At 49.1% G+C, this 19,885-nt stretch overlaps 1 protein-coding gene across 5 annotated transcripts in view; it reads left to right on the forward strand.

The window, feature by feature from the left end:
- Nucleotides 1–19,885, forward strand: part of FucTA (glycoprotein 3-alpha-L-fucosyltransferase A) — a 163,989-nt gene that overhangs the window by 90,017 nt on the left and 54,087 nt on the right. The window lies entirely within an intron of this gene.

A 19,885-nucleotide genomic window follows, 5' to 3' on the forward strand; every position in this document is an offset into this window, starting at 1 on the left:
GGGGGTTGGGTGGTCGGACACCAGGCACGGTCGGCCACGTAAGTTGGAGTTCGACCACCAGGCACGGTCGGACTGCGCACGCACGCACGTCTGTTCACGCCTTTACGGACCATTACACACACACACACACACACACACACACACACGCATAGGCCTCCTTGGTGTATTGGTTAGCATTACTGACCATAAGTCCGTTCGCGCCAGCCCAGGGGGGTCGGGGTCCGCCTGGGTTAGAAATCCATGGCGCGTCAGTCGGTCCGCATCCAACACAGGTGTTCATCCTGTCATCGGGGCTGGTCGATTATTAGGTGCCTGGCTTAGGCTGGTGTGCCTGTGTGCACACATACGTAAATATGGGTAGGGACGTGTGTGTATGCTGAGCTGAAGACGGGGCGGCGTTGCAGGACTCAACATGTTTGCAGATGATGCTGAGGTGATGGCGGGGCGTTGCAGGGATCGTCTTGCAGTGTGACCTGCCCGGGTGCCAGCTGTGTGAACTCGCAGCTCAGCCATAACCCAGATGGATAAAGGCAGAAGGAGGCAGGAAGAAAACCACAATTCGGATTCCGATATTTTTGTCAGCCATGAGGTGGACACCAGCCACGGGAGCCGACCCCCTGGGGAGGCCCATTGTGAGGTAGAGGTCGTCATGATTACTGACCTTTCCTCGTGGGTGATAACGTCACTAGGGATGTCAGCAGGAGATGAATGACGACATCTTAAACGTCAGAATCATGGCGTCGTATGTTATGCAGAAGGTGATGAATGAGATGTTTAAGAACGGATATTCAAGCAGGGTGTGATGATGTGGGCTTCATCAGACCACCTCTCGCATATCATACACACCAGGGCCTTCGAAACCGAAGGATCTTTGTCCAGCCAGAGGCACAAGAAGATTAGAAAGACAAATGATTTAATAAAAAGGAAAATTCAAAAGATAACGAAAAAACAAGCAGTGGTCAGAGGGTTGGGTAGTGGGTAGAGGGACGGGGGTGAAGGAGTTAGTGGTGTGTACTGAAGCATTGGAAACTGTAAAGCGTGTTGCACTGTGACGTGAGGGGGGGGAGGGGGTCGTGAATGTAAAATAGATAGATGTAGTATGTAAATAACCCCGAGCTAGATAGATAGATGTAGTATGTAAATAACCTCCCCGCACTCGGTAAAGACGACTTCTTTTTTTTCTCGTAGGCGTGACGTAAGAGTTTGTTTGGGCTTAAGGCATCCTGGGATAAGACTGTTTTGCAATGTTGTTTACATTGAACGCCAGCTGTGGGAAGCTGGTGAAGCTCTGGGTTGTGGTTGTATGTCGCTGGGCTGTGCTTGTGAATCTCCGGGTTGTGGTTGTAAGTCGCTGGGCTGTGTGCTTGGTGATAATCTGCGCTGTGCTTGTAAAATCCTCAGGCCGTGCTTGTAAATGGTCAGGCCCTGCTTGTTGGTCGGTGAGGTGTGTGTGTGTGTGTGTGTGTGTGTGTGTGTGTGTGTGTGTGTGTAAGACTCTCGTCCCATGGAAACTACCTTCCTATAACAGCCACCTGCCTGGAAAGCCCACTGGTTTGTGTCATCCACTCACGTCATCAACCGGTTACCACTAGCGGTTACCCGCATGTAGCGACCACCTGTATGTCATGGTTACCAGCTGCCTGAAGCGACCACCCGCATACAACGGTCAGAACCTGCCTATTGTGACCACCTGCCTATAGCGACCCGCTGGCATATAATTTTCCGCAACCTGCTTACAGCGACCACCTGTATTAAATTTACCACTAACCTAAAGTAGAGTACCCGCATGTGACTGTTACAACGCATCCATGTAACGACCACCTGCATGTAACGGTCACCACCTGCACATAACGGCTACTACCTGCGCGTAGCGACCACCTGCATGTAACGGTCACCACCTGCACATAACGGCTACTACCTGCGCGTAGCGACCACCTGCGTATAACGGTTACCATCTGCATGTGGTGACTGTCAGCGTGACCTCCATAGGCCACCAGATGGCGCTGGTGACCCCACCTTTGTTTACCTGACCACATAAGAGGTAAACATCGAAGACTATAAACATACACTGACCCCCATAGCAGCCAGGGGTCTGTCCGCTGTAGTAGATATATACGTCATAGTACCGTCCATCTATCGTACCTCTGCTACGGATGTACCACGCGGTACGTGGGTACAGCGGAGTGTACCGTTGGTGTACAGCTGATGAAACACGAGGACGGTACACTGGGGCAAAGTGTACCATGGCTGTGTCGGTGGGGCTAACCTGCACGCGCGCGCCGCCACGTGCCTGTCACTGCCTCCCAAAATATTTAGACAAAACGTGATTAATAGAAATTTGATTTTGACATAGACAGTGAATTATTATTATTATTATTATATGTTTATTGTTATCTTTATTACATTACTATTATTATTATTTGTTCATTTGTTCATACTACTTGCCATTTCCCGCGTCAGCGAGGTAGCGTTAAGAAGAGAGGACTGAGCCTTTGAGAGAATATCCTCACTTGGCCCCCTTCTCTGTTCCTTCTTTTGGAAAATTAAAAAAGAGAGGGGAGGATTTCCAGCCCCCCGCTCCCTTCCCTTTCAGTCGCCTTCTACGACACGCAGGGAATACGTGGGAAATATTCTTTCTCCCCTATCCCCAGGGATATATATGCATCTGGGAGTGGATCTGGCAGCGGATGGAACCATGGAAGCGGAAGTGAATCATAGGGTGGGGGAGGGGGCGAAAATCCTGGGAGCCTTGAAGAATGTGTGGAAGTCGAGAACATTTTCTCCGAAAGCAAAAATGGCTATGTTTGAAGGAATAGTGGTTCCAACAATGTTTTATGGTTGCGAGGCGTGGGCTATGGATAGAGTTGTGCGCAGGAGGGTGGATGTGCTGGAAATGAGATGTTTGAGGACAATGTGTGGAGTGAGGTGGTTTGATCGAGTAAGTAATGTAAGGGTAAGAGAGATGTATGGAAATAAAAAGAGCGTGGTTGAGAGAGCAGAAGAGGGTGTTCTGAAATGGTTTGGGCACATGGAGAGAATGAGTGAGGAAAGATTGACCAAGAGGATGTATGTGTCGGAGGTGGAGGGAACGAGGAGAAGTGGGAGACCAAATTGGAGGTGGAAAGATGGAGTGAAAAAGATTTTGAGTGATCGGGGCCTGAACATGCAGGAGGGTGAAAGGCGGGCAAGGAATAGAGTGAATTGGATCGATGTGTTATACCGGGGTCGACGTGCTGTCAATGGATTGAATCAGGGCATCTGAAGCATCTGGGGTAAACCATGGAAAGTTGTGTGGGGCCTGGATGTGGAAAGGGAGCTGTGGTTTCGGGCATTATTGCATGACAGCTAGAGACTGAGTGTGAACGAATGGGGCCTTTGTTGTCTTTTCCTAGCGCTACCTCGCACAGATGAGGGGGGATGGGGATGTTATTCCATGTGTGGCGAGGTGGCGATGGGAATGAATAAAGGCAGACAGTGTGAATTGTGTGCATGTGTATATATGTATGTGTCTGTGTGTGTATATATATGTGTACATTGAGATGTATGGGTATGTATATTTGCGTGTGTGGACATGTATGTATATACATGTGTATGGGGTGGGTTGGGCCATTTCTTTCGTCTGTTTCCTTGCGTTACCTCACAAACGCGGGAGACAGCGACAAAGCAAAATAAAAAAAAAAATAATATACACACACACACACACACACACACACACACACACACACACATATATATATATATATATATATATATATATATATATATATATATATATATATATGTTTGAGGACAATGTGTGGTGTGAGGTGGTTTGATCGAGTGAGTAACGTAAGGGTAAGAGAGATGTGTGGAAATGAAAAGAGCGTGGTTGAGAGAGCAGAAGAGGGTGTTTTGAAGTGGTTTGGGCACATGGAGAGGATGAGTGAGGAAAGATTGACCAAGAGGATATATGTGTCGGAGGTGGAGGGAACAAGGAGAAGAGGGAGACCAAATTGGAGGTGGAAAGATGGAGTGAAAAAGATTTTGTGTGATCGGGGCCTGAACATGCAGTTGGGTGAAAGGAGGGCAAGGAATAGAGTGAATTGGAGCGATGTGGTATACCGGGGTTGACGTGCTGTCAGTGGATTGAATCAAGGCATGTGAAGCGTCTGGGGTAAACCATGGAAAGCTGTGTAGGCATGTATATTTGCGTGTGCGGACGTATGTATATACATGTGCATGGGGGGGGTTGGGCCATTTCTTTCGTCTGTTTCCTTGCGCTACCTCGCAAACGCGGGAGACAGCGACAAAGTATAATAAATAAAAATAGATATACATATATATATATATATATATATATATATAATAATATAATATATATAATAATATTATTATTATTATTATTATTATTATTATTATTATTATTATCATTATTATTATTATTATTATTTGTTTATTGTTATCATTATTACTTATTATTATTATTATTATTATTATTATTATTATTATTATTATTATTATTATTATTATTATTATTATTTTCACTTGTCTCTGGCGTTCTCTCTTCTTCCAGGGAGACGAAAGTCGTTAATTTACCAAGCTTGGCTCCGCTAACTGGTCAACAAGCTTTCTGTCTAATAATGATAACCCATTTGGGATATTTCTGTTGCGTCGGCTTTTTATCCATGGTAACACTGCACAGTGCCACCCGCGGTGGTAACACTGTACAGTGCCACCTGTGGTAAATATTTGATCTTGCATGGCACGTTGCAGGACCCGTGGCAGTGTGAGTGTCAGCCGAGGGATCTGCGTGTCCAGGACGTACTCTGGGGACACGTGTGGAGGGGACAAGGTGGAAGGGACATTCTCGTGGGTTCACACTCGTAGGCATGTACTCAGGGAACGTGCTGAGGAGACGCCTACGGGGAAGGGGTGTCTGGGGAGGAGGAGGAGGGATGTCCCTCTGTGGGTCCTCACGGCGAACACGTCCCTCCTAGAAGATCGAGCTCCGTCCGCGTAGATGGAGACACGTCCGCGAAGATTGAGTAACAGTCCGCGAAGATGGAGACACGTCCGCGAAGATTGAGTAACGGTCCGCGAAGATGGAGACACGTCCGCGAAATATCGAGATCCGCTCGCTTGGATCACAGGCGGGTGTTACACATGCTTGTAAACACCTGATTAGGATCAAAACCTTTTTCTCTATCCAGATTTGGCGTTGGTGAAGACTGATGTACGTTTTCTTATTAATTTTCTTATATATTACTTTTTGAAGAAAATGCTGTAAACGTGATTTGTGCTCAAGGAAATCTCTAAGTTTCGAGATGGTATTTCGATATATATATATATATATATATATATATATATATATATATATATATATATATATATATATATATATATATATATATATATCTTTCTTTTTCTTTCGTACTATTCGCCATTTCCCACGTCAGCGAGGTAGCGTTAAGAACAGAGGAATGGGCCTTTGAGGGAACATCCTCACCTGGCCCCCTTCTCTGTTCCTTCTTTTGGAAAATTGAAAAAAACGAGAGGGGAGGATTTCCAGCCACCCGCTCCCTCCCCTTTTAGTCGCCTTCTACGACACGCAGGGAATACGTGGGAAGTATTCTTTCTCCCCTATCCCCAGGGATGATATATATATATATATATATATATATATATATATATATATATATATATATATATATATATATATATACATATATGTATGTATGTCAGGTCAAAATGGCATCATGTCAGCGGTTCACAGGTGTCGCACCGTCGTGTTCAGGGGGTCGTCCTTTCGTGGCCAGTGGGTCCCCTCAGCTTACCCCCCCCCTCCCTCCACGACACGTGACACGACACCCCACCCCTCCCCGTAGATATGGGGGAGGGCCCACGCCTACACACCCTCCCCCTATCCCCGGCTCATGAAGCATAGCTGGCCGAACTCGTTTCATTTCCGCGTCTCACGACAACAGGGAGGGAAGCCAGCGGCAGCGGAAGTCCCCGGCGTACCAACAACGGGATTAACGGTAGTGGTGACCACAGCTGCAGAATTTGGTCACGGCAACAGGAGGAGTGGACGGCCACATGCTGCACCCCCCCCCCTCACTCACACACACACACACACACACCACACACACACACACACACGCGCGCGCGCGCGCGCTCCCTCCGGACACAAAGGGATTACCGCATTTGACACACATTCTTATCTTGGTCGTAATTATATTACACACACACACACACACACACACACACACACACACATGCCACCGTGGCGCAGTGGTTAGCGTTACTATGAGTCGCTAGGGGTTGAGCCGACATGGATTCGGATCCTAGGCACGTCAGTCGGCCTACACCCAACCCTGATGTTCCTCCTCCTCCAGGTGCTGGTCTGGGAGAACTGAAGAATGTGTGCCGAGGTAGCTTGTCTGGGAGGGCAACAATGGGTATGTTGCAAGGTATGTTTGAAGGTATGGGGTTGTGCGGAGGAGGGTGGATGTGTTGGAAATGAGATGTTTGAGGACAGTGTGTGGTGTGAGGTGGTTTGATCGAGGAAGTAATGAAAGGGTAAGAGAGATGTGTGGTAATAAAAAGAGTGTGGTTGAGAGAGCAGAAGAGGGTGTGTTGAAATGGTTTGGACATATAGAGAGAATGAGTGAGGAAAGGTTGACAAAGAGGATGTATGTGTCAGAAGGGGAGGGAACAAGGTTAACGGAGAGACCAGATTGGAGGTAGAAATATGGAGTGTAAAAGATTTTGAGCGATCGGGGCCTGAACATGCAGGAGGGTGAAACGCGTGCACGGGATAGGGTGAATTGCAACTACGTGGTATACCGGGGTGGACGTGCTGTCATTGGACTGAACTAGGGCATGTGAAGCGTCCGGTGTAGACCATGGTAAGGTCTATGGGGCCTGGGTGTGGATAGGAAGCTGTGGTTTCGGCGCATTACACATGACAGCTAGAGAGAATGGATGTGGGTGGATGCGGCCGTTCTTCGTACGTTGCTGGCGTTACCCCGCTAACGCAGGAAACAGCGATGAAGTATGTTGGGGTGAACTATATATATATATATATATATATATATATATATATATATATATATATATATATATATATATATACTCACACACACATACACGAGCCACGACGGGCTCCGGCTCTGCTATCGTCAAACTTTTATATCAGACGGGCTTTAATTTCCCGACTGAGAGCCAGAGGCTAAACTGAGCACAGACCCAGATGTAATCAAGTGGTGTGTGTGTGTGTGTGTGTGTGTGTATCCTGCTTTACACAGCTGGAGCCTAACCCGGCCTTCTCTGCCGGTCTGTCAAGAGAAAATCTTTTTGTGATTAATGTGACATCATGATCAACCTGGTGTAGTGATCAATTACCCTTCAGGGTCAGGTCAAAGGTTACATTATCATACCCAAGGATCGAACCGCTCTGCTCAAAGGGTTTGGATCATGCCGTCATGTTGAAAGGGTCGTACTGTCTTAGGTCGTGGTTCGTACGGTCTCTGGTCAAGGGTCGTACGGTCTGTGGTCAAGGGTCGTACGGTCTTAGGTCAAGGGTCGTACGGTCTTAGGTCAAAGGTCGTACGGTCTGTGGTCAAGGGTCGTACGGTCTTAGGGCAAGGGTCGCACCGTCCTGCTCCAGAGGTTGACATGTTTGGGCAGGTGGGCAGCCATGTTTGGCAAGATGAAAGCCAAGGTCGCTGGCTAAATCGTTCGCCAAAAGAACAACAAAGGTCCAACGCTCATCTTGATGGGCGATCAAGTAGAGGCGGTCACTACACGGTACAAGGACGGTACCACAGACTAGTATGTGGGTTGTACCGTAGGTTACGACGGTACCAGGGCCTGATATGTAGGGTGAAACACAGGGAACGTTAGGGTACGACTGTACCACTGCCCGGTGTGTGGAGTGCGTCATGGGAAAGTTGAGGGTTGCAGCGGTATGAGAGCCCTGGCCTGACTGTACAGTGCGGCCCGCGGGCCAGCCTGTGATGGATGACACACTAGCCTGGCCAATAACTGACAGGTCAGCTGGGAGTGAGCCAGATGGATGGCTCGCGCGCTAGCATAAACATACAAAGTTCATAGACTCGTTCGTTCCTGCCGTTTTTTAAGGGTTTTAATTCAGGGTTTTATTGCAGTGGCTAGTCTTGAGTTTGTGTCTACTAGTTCTTCCCTATATGGCGTATGTTTTGAGAGTTAGTGCTGATGTGTATGACTGGTGTAGTGGAAATAGGCAGAGACGTTAGGCCTATAGGGAAGGATTAAGTGAGAGACAAGTGGTAGTTAGGCGGGCAGTGAGCCAGCTAAGTCGGGTTACAATGTGTGGGAGTGTATGCAGCCTGTGTCTACCCCCCTGCTGCTACCCCTTCCCCCCCTCCCCTCCCGAGTATTGTTGGCCTTTCCTGTGTGTGTGTGTGTGTGTGTGTGTGTGTGTTCTTTTTCTGTATACATTTATTTATTTATGTGTGTGTGTGTGTGTGTGTGTGTGTGTGTGTGTGTGTGTGTGTGTATGTTTGTGTCTGTCTAAAGGTAATTCCTTGTGTACATGACTCAGTGAATGTTTGCGTGAAAGTGAGTCAGCCAGACTCACTGTAGAAATGTTGTGCTTGATTATGATTCATTATAGCAGAGTGTAGTGCGTTATTATAACCGACCGTTGTTGTTATAACCCCTTGAGTTGGCCGTCATGAGGTTTAGGCAATGTTATAGTGACGACCAGCCTCATCATCATAGAGCGATGGGAGCCTGAGCCGAGGCTTTCACCATCCGAGTAAAATCCGGGTCACTATCACGGGTGATAGTGAACACGTCTCTGGCCCTCGTGGTTGGATATTTATTTTCCCCCGGAAAACTGCGAATTTGTTATGCGCGCCTACCCGGGCTGTGGGCGGCGGCGCAGGAGGGGATGCGCTACACAAAAGGACCAGGAACTGGGCCTCACTGGTTCAATTATGGAACAGATTATGTGTTATGTGAACTAATTACAGGAGGGCTGTAGTAGCAGAGGTCATCACCAGGGTGGGAAGATGCTTTCGCATATTTCTGTCGTATTTGGTTGGTGTTACCTCTGAGTTCAGTGGTTTTACGAAGGTCAGGTGTAGATAATGTTGCTTGTGTGTGCGACCACCTGTGCTGGTGTGTTATAAGTGGACAAACTACCGTGAGTATATATAATATATATATATATATATATATATATATATATATATATATATATATATATATATATATATATATATATATATCAGTCCTATGTTTTTAAATGCTACCTCGCTAATGCGGGAAATGGTGAATATGTATGATATATATATATATATATATATATATATATATATATATATATATATATATATATATATATATATATATTTAAAAACATTTAAAAACATAGGACTGAGCCTTAGAGGGAATATCCTCATTTAGCCCCCTTATCTGTTCCTTCTTTTGGAAAATCAAGAAAAAAGGGGGAGGAGAGGATTTCCAGCTCCCCGCTCCTCATATATGTGTGTGTGTGTGTGTGGGTGTGTGTGTGTGTGTGTGTGTGTGTGATTCTTTTTGCCTGATGTGAGGGTGGTAGATGGAAGCGTCTACTTCCATTCGTCACAAGTGTAATTTTATCACGTCTTCTTTTCCTAGATTTTTGTTTGTAGATGCAGGTAGACGGAAATTATTGTAAACCTCTGTAGATTTTCGTTCCCCACTTCCTGTTATGGATTCTGAACCCAGTATGTGTGATGGGATCCAGAGAAAGTGTATTCCAACTCTGTCCTGCTTCTGACTCAAGCATATGACAGTCACGTCTCAGGGAGTTGAATTCTGTCAATGATGAGAGCGAGAGAATCACTTACAATCAAAGTCTCGTTCTGGGAGACTGTAACATCTCTCAAGGCCTTGAGAACAACAGACAGTTTAAGGCTGGGCAGTGTGAACCCCAGTTGTTGATCCTGGCCCTCTGTTCTAAATACGAATGAGTCACCGTTACAACAGCAGTGTCTCATGCAGGCAGTGTCAGTGGTTCACTGCAGGGAGCCATCAGTGTATGTGGTCTATGGGGGCTCGTGCTCCGTGGGGGCGGTGGCAATATGGTCGTAGGGAAGATCTTTCACAGTCGTGGGGCCCAATGGTTGGCACGACCCTTACCACTGGTGGAACTTCATCAGGTTGATTGTGTTTAGGTATTGGTACATTTAAGCTGTTGGTCCGTGGGGAGGGTAGATGACCCGTGGCATAATTCGTACAGCTTTGATAATGGATTACCAGGTACACATCTTGGTAGTCTAATGATGCCGTAAGTGGTACCTTCCTCCCCAGGGGCAGTCCCTCCGCCCCTGGGGTGGAGTGGCGGGCCAGGTATCTCGCAGAGCTGCATCATTCACCATACACAACATCATTAACCCCCCCTTCCCCCTACATACACACACACACACACACACACACACACACACACACACACACACACACACACACACACATATCACACCTTTACTTATCTTACACAACCGTCTCGTCTTGAGGCTGTAGCTTTGGGGGAGGGTAACGTAGATTGGGTGGGTGGATGGGGGGTAGTTCGTGCCTTCTCGTCCATTGTCAGGATTTGTATTTATTTCTCGGGATGTGTGTTGGAAGGCGGGGTCGTCGACTGACACGCCACAGTGCTGAGGCGTCGGCGGGCGGCCTGACGGGGTTAGGGAGAGGCCCCTGGGAGTCATGTTCGTTCGTCCGTGTGTCAGCACATTACCTATAATAGTGGATGACGTCAGGTGGCGACCTTGACCCACCCCGAGCTATAGTGTGTCGGTGGAGGTCAGGGGTCAAGGTCACACGTGTGTGACTCAAGGTTCATTGTTGGTGTCCAAGTAATGACCTTATGGATAGGGGTCTTTCCCCAGTGTTGGCCGTGGCTGAGACGCTGTTGTAGTGAGGGATGTACAGTTTATTGAGAGTCTTGTGAGTGGGAGGGTTAGGATCGAGATGGATTTAGGGGGAGAGGAGGAGCTGGGGAGGTCGGGAGCTTGGGGAGAGGCAGGTACGAACAGGTTGCTTTTTGGGGGATTGTGATGGTCAGGCTCCTACGGTGGAAAGGGCGGCCGGTGTGCTGGTAAAGGTAGTCGTCAGCTTCGAATGATGCTGGTAGTAAGGATGGCGGTGCGCTGGTAAAGGTAGCCGTCAGCGTCGAGTGATGCTGGGGGTGAGGGAGTGCGCTGGTAGAGGTAGTCGTCAGCGTCGAGTGATGCTGGGGGTGAGGCAGTGCGCTGGTAAAGGCAGTCGTCAGCGGCGAGTGATGCTGGGGGTGAGGCAGTGCGCTGGTAGAGGTAGTCGTCAGCGTCGAGTGAAGCTGGGGGTGAGGCAGTACGCTAGTAGAGGTAGTCGTCAGCGTCGAGTGATGCTGGGGGTGAGGCAGTGTGCTGGTAAAGGCAGTCGTCAGCGGCGAGTGATGCTGGGGGTGAGGCAGTGCGCTGGTAGAGGTAGTCGTCAGCGTCGAGTGAAGCTGGGGGTGAGGCAGTACGCTAGTAGAGGTAGTCGTCAGCGTCGAGTGATGCTGGGGGTGAGGCAGTGTGCTGGTAAAGGCAGTCGTCAGCGTCGAGTGATGCTGGGGGTGAGGAGGGCGGACGGCTGGGTTGAGTCGGGGGCCAGGGAAGGCAAGGGGATGTGAGTGCGTAGGTGAGATGAAGTGAGAAGTGAGAGTGGTGACCTGTGGGGGGTACACTGTGGTGTTGAGGAGGGTGGGTCTCCCTGATGGAGGGTTGGGGGGACTGTGAATAAGCTTGTGACTACAGTGCGAGTGGCTGGTAAGAGTGTGGCCAGTGAGAGTGAAGAGAGAGTGTGTTCCCGTAATAGTGAAGAGTGTGAGGCCAGTGAGAGTGAAGAGAGAGTGTGTTCCCTGTGAGAGTGAAGAGAGTGTGGCCAGTGAGAGTGACCAGGAGTGTGAGGAGTGGCTGAGGACCTGTACGGGTCTGCTGGGAGGCGCCTCCCTGTATCGATCAGCCAGTCCCGGGCTCCTCATCCGCCTCCATCATCACCACCCTCCTCCTCCTCTTCCCCCTCCTCCTCCTCCTCCTCTCTCCTCCTCCTCCTCCTCCTCCTCTCCTCCTCCTCCTCCTCCTCCTCCTCCTCCTCCTCCTCCTCTGTGCCATAAATCATCAGATTTGTTTACATGGTCCTCGTCTGGTTCCATGTCCCTCCTACGTCAACTGCATCCCCCTCCCACCTCTCTCTCTCTCTCTCTCTCTCTCTCTCTCTCTCTCTCTCTCTCTCTCTCTCTCTCTCTCTCTCTCTCTCTCTCTCTCTCTCTCCCAGTTCTCGTAATTTTTGGTTGTGCTTCCTGTTGTTTTCCTGCGAGAGTTTGCTTTAGTCTTGCGGTGTTCTGTCTGCTCCTGTGTTGTCTCTTTTTTCACCGTGCGTCTGTCTGAGGGACCCGTGTGTTCAGCCGTCCGTGCTTGCATCCTCGGCCCGTACGTGGGGTTCTCATGTGGATCATAGTTTGTGTCTGACGTTTTCTTGCGTAGTTTTTAATGAATTGTTCCTAACGCGTTGGAGGAGGCGTTCGTGACGCATTGAATCACTGCTGCACGCACATTGGAGGCATTCGTGATGCTTTGAATCACTGCTGCACGCACATTGGAGGCATTCGTGATGCTTTGAATCACTGCTGCACGCACATTGGACGCAGTCGTGATGCGTTGAATCACTGCTGCACGCACATTAGAGGCATTCGTGATGCGTTGAATCACTGCTGCACGCACACTGGAGGCTTTCGTGATATATCACAGCTGCACACATATTGGCGGTGTTTGTAACACAAGGCATCACATTTGCGCATATTGGAAACATTCGTGTGTTCGTGACGCATCTCATCACTGCTGCACGCATATCGGAGGCATTCGTGGCACATCATATCACTCCTAAACGCGTAATGTTTTCGTTAGCCTTCACGAAATTCGTGGCAGAATATGTAACACAGATCACTCATGTCAGACAGCAGAGACAGACATTGTGTACCGACTTCCTCTTCATTCATCATTCACTACATTCACCTGTAAGCTATTGTTGTGAGTGTATGAGTAATGTTGTTGTGAGTGTATGAATAATGCAGGTATGTGTGGGTTATGATGTTGTAGGGAGATATGATTCATTATACACCGATCCATGGCCTTGTATTTAATGCTATGATATATATATATATATATATATATATATATATATATATATATATATATATATATATATATATATATATATATATATATATATTAAATTTTTCTTATATTGCAATGTTTGGGTTGGTTACTGGTCGTGGGATGAACAGCTGGTCATGTGATTCTTCGCCTGCACCAGCTGTCTCATCCCTCCCTCCCGTTGTACCAGCTGTCACCTCTCCCGGTATACCAGCTGTCTCGCCTCTGCACCAGCTGTCCCCAGCTGACGTTATTTACTAAGAGAAACACACTTTATCCCTGCACCCATTAGCCGAGGCGAGGGATGTCCTGAGTTAGGTCGAGGTACCTTACAGGTCAGGATGAGGTGAGACAGTGTGTAGGATGGGAAAGACGGAATAGGGAGAGGATGGAATGGGCTGGGGATGGGAGAGCCGGAGATAGGGTAGGTTGAAGACGATGGGGAAGAAATAGGCTGTGAATGGGAAAGGATGGAGAAGAAATAGGAACAGACTGAAATAGTGTTGCAGATGATAAATAAACGGGAGAATAAGTTGAGGGTTTGATACAATGGATAGTGAGAAGAGGCTGATTTTGGAATGGACCAATTTTGAACTAGGCTGATCTTGGGAAGTTTAGAATTGGTCGAGTTTGGAACGGGCCGCCCGTTGAAATGGGTTTGGTTTTGGAATGGACCAACGTTTTCAAGCCGGAATGGACTGAGGCTCAGTCGGTTTCCACTAGAATCCCCTTGTTTTATTTCTTAAGACTTGCTGGCGACACACTGTTAAGAGAGAGATATAGGCGAGGACATCCCAGGGCATATCAGGTGGGTTGGGATCGAGGACCCAGCGATGGCTGGGATGCGAACCATCCCTTTGCTTGCTCACCAATCCTATCAGCAGCCAAGCGTGCCGCCACCACCACCCTCGCTGCATTAGCCAATCACAAAACAATAATAATAAAGCGAGCGTTGCCACTGGTCCGGATTACTGAGGGGGGCAGACCTGACGGGAGGGACGGGGTGTTTTGTTTACCTCGCCCGACCCGGGAATTGATTATTATTATTATAATTATTATTATGAAAAGCAGATGGCGCCCCTGACCCCCCCCCCCTCCCCCACCACGTTAACCTCCGCTCGTGTTCTGTGCCATGATGACTCTCTCTCTCTCTCTCTCTCTCTCTCTCTCTCTCTCTCTCTCTCTCTCTCTCTCTCTCTCTCAGGATAAGGATCAGACTACCCCCACCCTCGCCCTGGCGTGACCCGCGCCGGGGATCGAACCCGCGACCGTGTTCTTGGGAGGCATTTCTTCATTTAAGGCCATTTATTAAGCTGCTGCCCCCGAGGCCATTTACAGGATATTTATATTTGCATGATGACGTGCGAATTCTTGATTCGTGAGAGAGAGAGAGAGAGAGAGAGAGAGAGAGAGAGAGAGAGAGAGAGAGAGAGAGAGAGAGAGAGAGAGAGAGAAGGGTAGGAACGTACATATTTGAGTCTAGGTGGTGCCCTTGATGTCATGGAGAACAGTGAGAGAGACGCAACGTGAGGAACTCTTCGTTGTTGACTAGTGTCTCTGGTCCTCTTGGCTCAAGGGGGGAGGCTCCCCCCCCCTAGTGGGCTAACGAACTGGCAGGTTAAGCACCGGCTTATTATGGTCTCACAGCCCAAGTGACAACTGGCACGGGTTTAAGAGGCCGTATGTCAGTCAGGTGACGACGCTTACGCCTCCCATCCACCCACTTGTGCTGTAGTGATTGACGCTTTCACGCGCGCAGACACACACACACACACACACCGTTCGTCGTGTTCTTCGTTATATTATTATTATTATTATTATTATTATTATTATTATTATTATTATTATGAGTGATAGAGGCCGTTTATTATCAACATTTTATATATATATATATATATATATATATATATATATATATATATATACATTTGCATATTCGTACTTGCTTGCCTTCATCCATTCTCGGTGCTACCCCGCCCCACAGGAGAGAGAGAGAGAGAGAGAGAGAGAGAGAGAGAGAGAGCCAACTCGATAAATTTTTACAAGATTGAAATATATTGCGTCTTTATTGAAGGCTACTGAGTGAATTGTTGGCAGACACACCACACTGACAACACCCGACGGTTTCAGGCCGAACTGTCGTCAGATTCCATTGTGACATCACTTAAGTCTTCCTAACCAAACTGTTGGCAGCACCACTTGTGACAACACGAGGGTTCTTAACTTTACGGTTTTCAGAAACGGACCTAGATGTATGAGGCTGGGCTCCTGTTGCCCCATCTGGTGACGGCGTGTGTGTGACGCGCGCAACCTGTACTGGTGACGGCATGTGTGTGACGCAAACATGTTGTGGGCTGAAGTGTGGATGGTGGGGTTGGGGTGGGTCTCCCAGGACCTAGTGGGAAGGAGGGCGAAGGATCATCTCCCAGGCCAGGGGTGGGGAGCGATGGGAGAGGTCGTCTCCCAGGCCAGGGATGGGGAGCGATGGGAGAGGTCGTCTCCCAGGCCAGGGATGGGGAGCGAGGGGAGAGCTTGTCTCCCCGGCCAGGGGTAGGGGAGCAAGTGGAGGGGTCGTTTCCCAGGCCAGGGGTGGGGAGGGGTCGTCTCCCAGCAATCGATGGAAGCATCTTTTATTCAGGGACAAACGAGAGGAAGAACTCACTCTGGCGTTCACTGTGTTCGCTCGAGTCATAAGATGTGAGAGAGGGAGAGAGGGAGTGGGTTGGCTCCCTTCCCCGCGCGCGTGAGGGAGGGAGTGAGCTGGCTTTCCCTCGCGTGCATGGGGGGAGGGAGTGGGCTGGCTCCCTCCCTCGCGTGCGTGAGGGAGAGAGGGAGGGAGTGGGCTGGCCTCCTCCCTCGCGTGCTGGCATTTAACACCGCATGATAAGGACGTTTGCTCGTCGCGAAGTTATTTTGTTGACCTGCAGAGTCTCAGAGAGAGAGAGAGAGAGAGAGAGAGAGAGAGAGAGAGAGAGAGAGGAGGGGGTGTCCATTCATGACACCGCCAGTCTGTGCGCACGCACGCTCGTTCGCCCTCTGCAGGTCGTTTCAGGGTCGTCTGTGACCTTTGAAGTTAGCTGCAGGGTCGTCAAGGATCTTGTGAAGTCGTTAGCTGCGGGGTTGTCCAGGGACCTTGTGAGGTCGTAAGCTGCGGGGTCGTCCAAGGACCTTGTGAGGTCGTTAGATCGGTAGCCGTAGAGGTCATAGTAGCCTTTCATTGGCTGGAGAATGATAGCAGTGCGTTTTGACTGGTTGGTTGGGTTGATGGTACGGTAAACAGGAGAGAGAGAGAGAGAGAGAGAGAGAGAGAGAGAGGAGTGAGGGATCCTATACTAACCTGCCGGGGATCAATACTCCTGATGGAGAGGCTGTGCTCCTGGTGGTGGTGGTGGAGGTGGAGGAGTAGACCGGGGGGGAGGGGGGTGTTGTAGGAGGGATGGTGGTTGAGTGTTGGAGGGATCGTGGTAGAGTGTTGGTGGGGACGTTAGAGTGTTGGAGGGACTTTAAAGAGTTGGAGGGATGGTGGTGGAGTGTTAGGGCGGGAGGGGACGTTAGAGTGTTGGAGGGACTTTAAAGAGTTGGAGGGATGGTGGTGGAGTGTTAGGGCGGGAGGGAGGGGGGGGGGGGCGTTACAGTGTTGGAGGGGCTTTGGACGAGAGTCATGGATTTCTGGTATAGGTGTAAGCAACACGACACTTTGGTAGGTCGTCAGCACGACCACAGCTTCTCTACAGGAACGACGTTTCGGGATCTGTGTCGTCTTGGTCGTCCTTCTCGTTGTCGCCATTGCTATCGGTCGTCAGGCCCTTCGTCGTGGTGTGGTCGGGACGGTTGGTCGTCTGCAGTCGTTGTCAGCCGACGCCCAAGTTTTCGCTCTCGTCGTCTTTAATGACCACCATTCGGTTGTCGCCTCCGTCGTTGTAGACGGTAAGGAGGAGGACAGAGAGAAGGAATGACCGATGCAATTGTAAGAGGAGAGAGAGAGAGAGAGAGAGAGAGAGAGAGAGAGAGAGAGAGAGAGAGAGAGAGGTATTCACGTCTGGAGTTTAAGAAGGACAATTTCCATGGCGAGAAACGATTTTTCAAAACCATAAAGGAAAGCCAGAGGGAAACTCAAATAATCCAATAAACATTTACGTTGGAGAGAGAGTATAAAATCGTTTTCTATCAGCAGAAACATTTCCAGGAGCCACCCCTCATATCCAGACGTGTGTGTGGGGGGGGGGGGGATGGAAACGATCCCGCCATAAGATATAATGGAGTGTAAAATGTTAGAGAACAGGAGCTCCATTAAATCTGTGGTTTCGTTTTCTGTCCACCTCGTACCCTGTTTTATTATAGGTCACCAGGGAGGGGACCTCAGACCCCGGAGGTCCCCGACACTTCGCTGCAAGAAGGAGGAGGAGGAGGGGGGACTTTAAAGGTTGAGGTCACCACAGGAGGAGCTGAGGACCTGGACTACCGCCGCTCCTGGAGGGGGACATAAGAGTTGGTTCAGCAGGACCCCCGGCTGTTTGTGCGTGCCTGGGTTCATTCATAGCAAACCACAGACATCCACTTACGCAGATATGAAAATGGCGAGAACACGGCGCTAATTATTGGGGGGGAGAGGATGGAGACACCTGAGTCCAGGTAGTGGTTGTGTGTGTGTCTGGCTGGACGAGTCTACCCTCCACCAGGCTGACGATGTGGTCAGGTGACGGGGTCTGTGGCCTTCACGGGAGCGAAAGAAGAGGATGACCCATCATGCTCCGACAGTCCTAGAGGCGTGGGGGGGGGGGAGAGAGAGAGAGAGAGAGAGAGAGAGAGAGAGAGAGAGAGAGAGAGAGAGAGAGAGAGAGAGAGAGAGAGAGAGCTTGTGAGAGAGAGAGAGAGAGAGAGAGAGAGAGAGAGAGAGAGAGATTCCTTCATTCGTCGGTTGAGGATTGGTCAAACCGAGTGGGTGTGGGACGGTGGAGGGGTGAGGTTGAGATGGATTTTGCGGTTTGGTTGAGAGACGAGTCAACTTCTGTTTGAGGTGAGGTGGTAGTAATTCATGTACACATTTTTTTTTTTTCATTAAAGCTTCGAATCAGATGTATGAGGGAGAGTTTTAATGAGGTGGCAGCAGGAACTGTTGAACTGTTATAGATTTCCGAAGGATCACAATTGTACCGTCGTCGTAATCCCTGGAGGTACGACGCAGCTACCCTCGAGCACGACGGCACGATCTTAAGCATGGCGTTACGACCCTTAAGGACGACGGTGGGACTTCTGGGCGTTGTAGTCTGGCCCTTACACTTAAGGATTATGTCCAAGGCCGGAACACCGTATCCAAGTGTCGTGCTAACTTCCTCAAGGAGTCGTCCCGTCGTGCTCAAGGCTTGCACACCTTCTGTTCAAGAGTTCAACTTCAGATATACGCGTTACACAGCAATGTACGACTCCCACATCACGGTGTCACTTGGCTGGTGGGAATATATATATATATATATATATATATATATATATATATATATATATATATATATATATATATATATATATATATATATATATATATATATTCAAAGCAGCTAAAAAAATAGATCCGAGTCTTTCGCTATTTTCGACTGTGATTTTATCTCTTAATTGATTGCAGTCTGAGCCTGTGACTCTTGGGGGAGACGCTCACCCGTCGGGTGAAGGCCGTCCGCCGCTCTTGTTCAGGTTTTGGATATCCCTCCTCGCCTTCCATATTCCTCTCCGTCGTGTCATGTATGACCGTCAGTTCTTGTGTGGTTGGTGTCCACGTTAGCTGGGGGAGGGAGGAGCGGGGTGTCTTCCTGTCTGGTGTCCCATCCTTCGCCAACATTCCTCTCCCGCTCTTCCTCTCCATCTTCCGCCAAGCACCTCCCACCTTCTCTTCTGCCTCCTCGGAGCCCACTAGATCTTCCACTCAGGACTTATATCCTCCCCTCCTCCCTCTTCTTCACCATCACTATCACCTCCATCTCCCGACCCTCGCTTCAGTACCAGCGGAGGTGTGTCTGTGGAGTTGGGGGAGGCCCAGGTCCTAGGCGGCAGGAGGACCTGGTCCTGGGCAGCAGGAGGACCTGGTCGTGGGAGGCAGGAGGACTTAGTCGTAGGGGGCAGGAGGACATGGTCCTGGGAGGCAGGAGGAGCTGGTCCTGAGAGGCAGGTTGAGGACCTGGTCGTGGGCGGCAGGAGGAGCTGGTCCTGGGCGGCAGGTCGAGGGCCTCAGTAGTGGAGCCACAATTAACTCACCGTATTTTTACACAGCGTCCGTGCGTCCTCCTCCTCCTCCTCCTCTTCCCATGTTTTTCTTGCAATTGATTCCTCGTCCAATCAGCTTTTATTTTCCCTCCTCAGGCGAGAGTCTGTATTTTTTTCTTTATCGTTTTCTTCCTCTGCGTTCCATGCCTGTTTTTGTAACGTGTCTGGTGCTCTTGAAGGTAAGATGAATTGTTGTGTGCTAACTGGAAAATATTATTCCATGGATAGATGGTTTGATTACTGAGGCTACACGTAATGAGTAATGAACAGCGAGTTGCTGGTATGTATATATTGTCTCCTCTCTCTCTCTCTCTCTCTCTCTCTCTCTCTCTCTCTCTCTCTCTCTACGTAATAATTACCTATATAAACCTGTTGGTGAGGTTGACTTAGATGTTTTGATTTATTCCGGGTTGAATCATGCAACACAAGTGACAATATTAATATCC

This window comes from Panulirus ornatus, chromosome 14 (assembly GCF_036320965.1).
Source record: "Panulirus ornatus isolate Po-2019 chromosome 14, ASM3632096v1, whole genome shotgun sequence".
Lineage (NCBI taxonomy): Eukaryota > Metazoa > Arthropoda > Malacostraca > Decapoda > Palinuridae > Panulirus > Panulirus ornatus.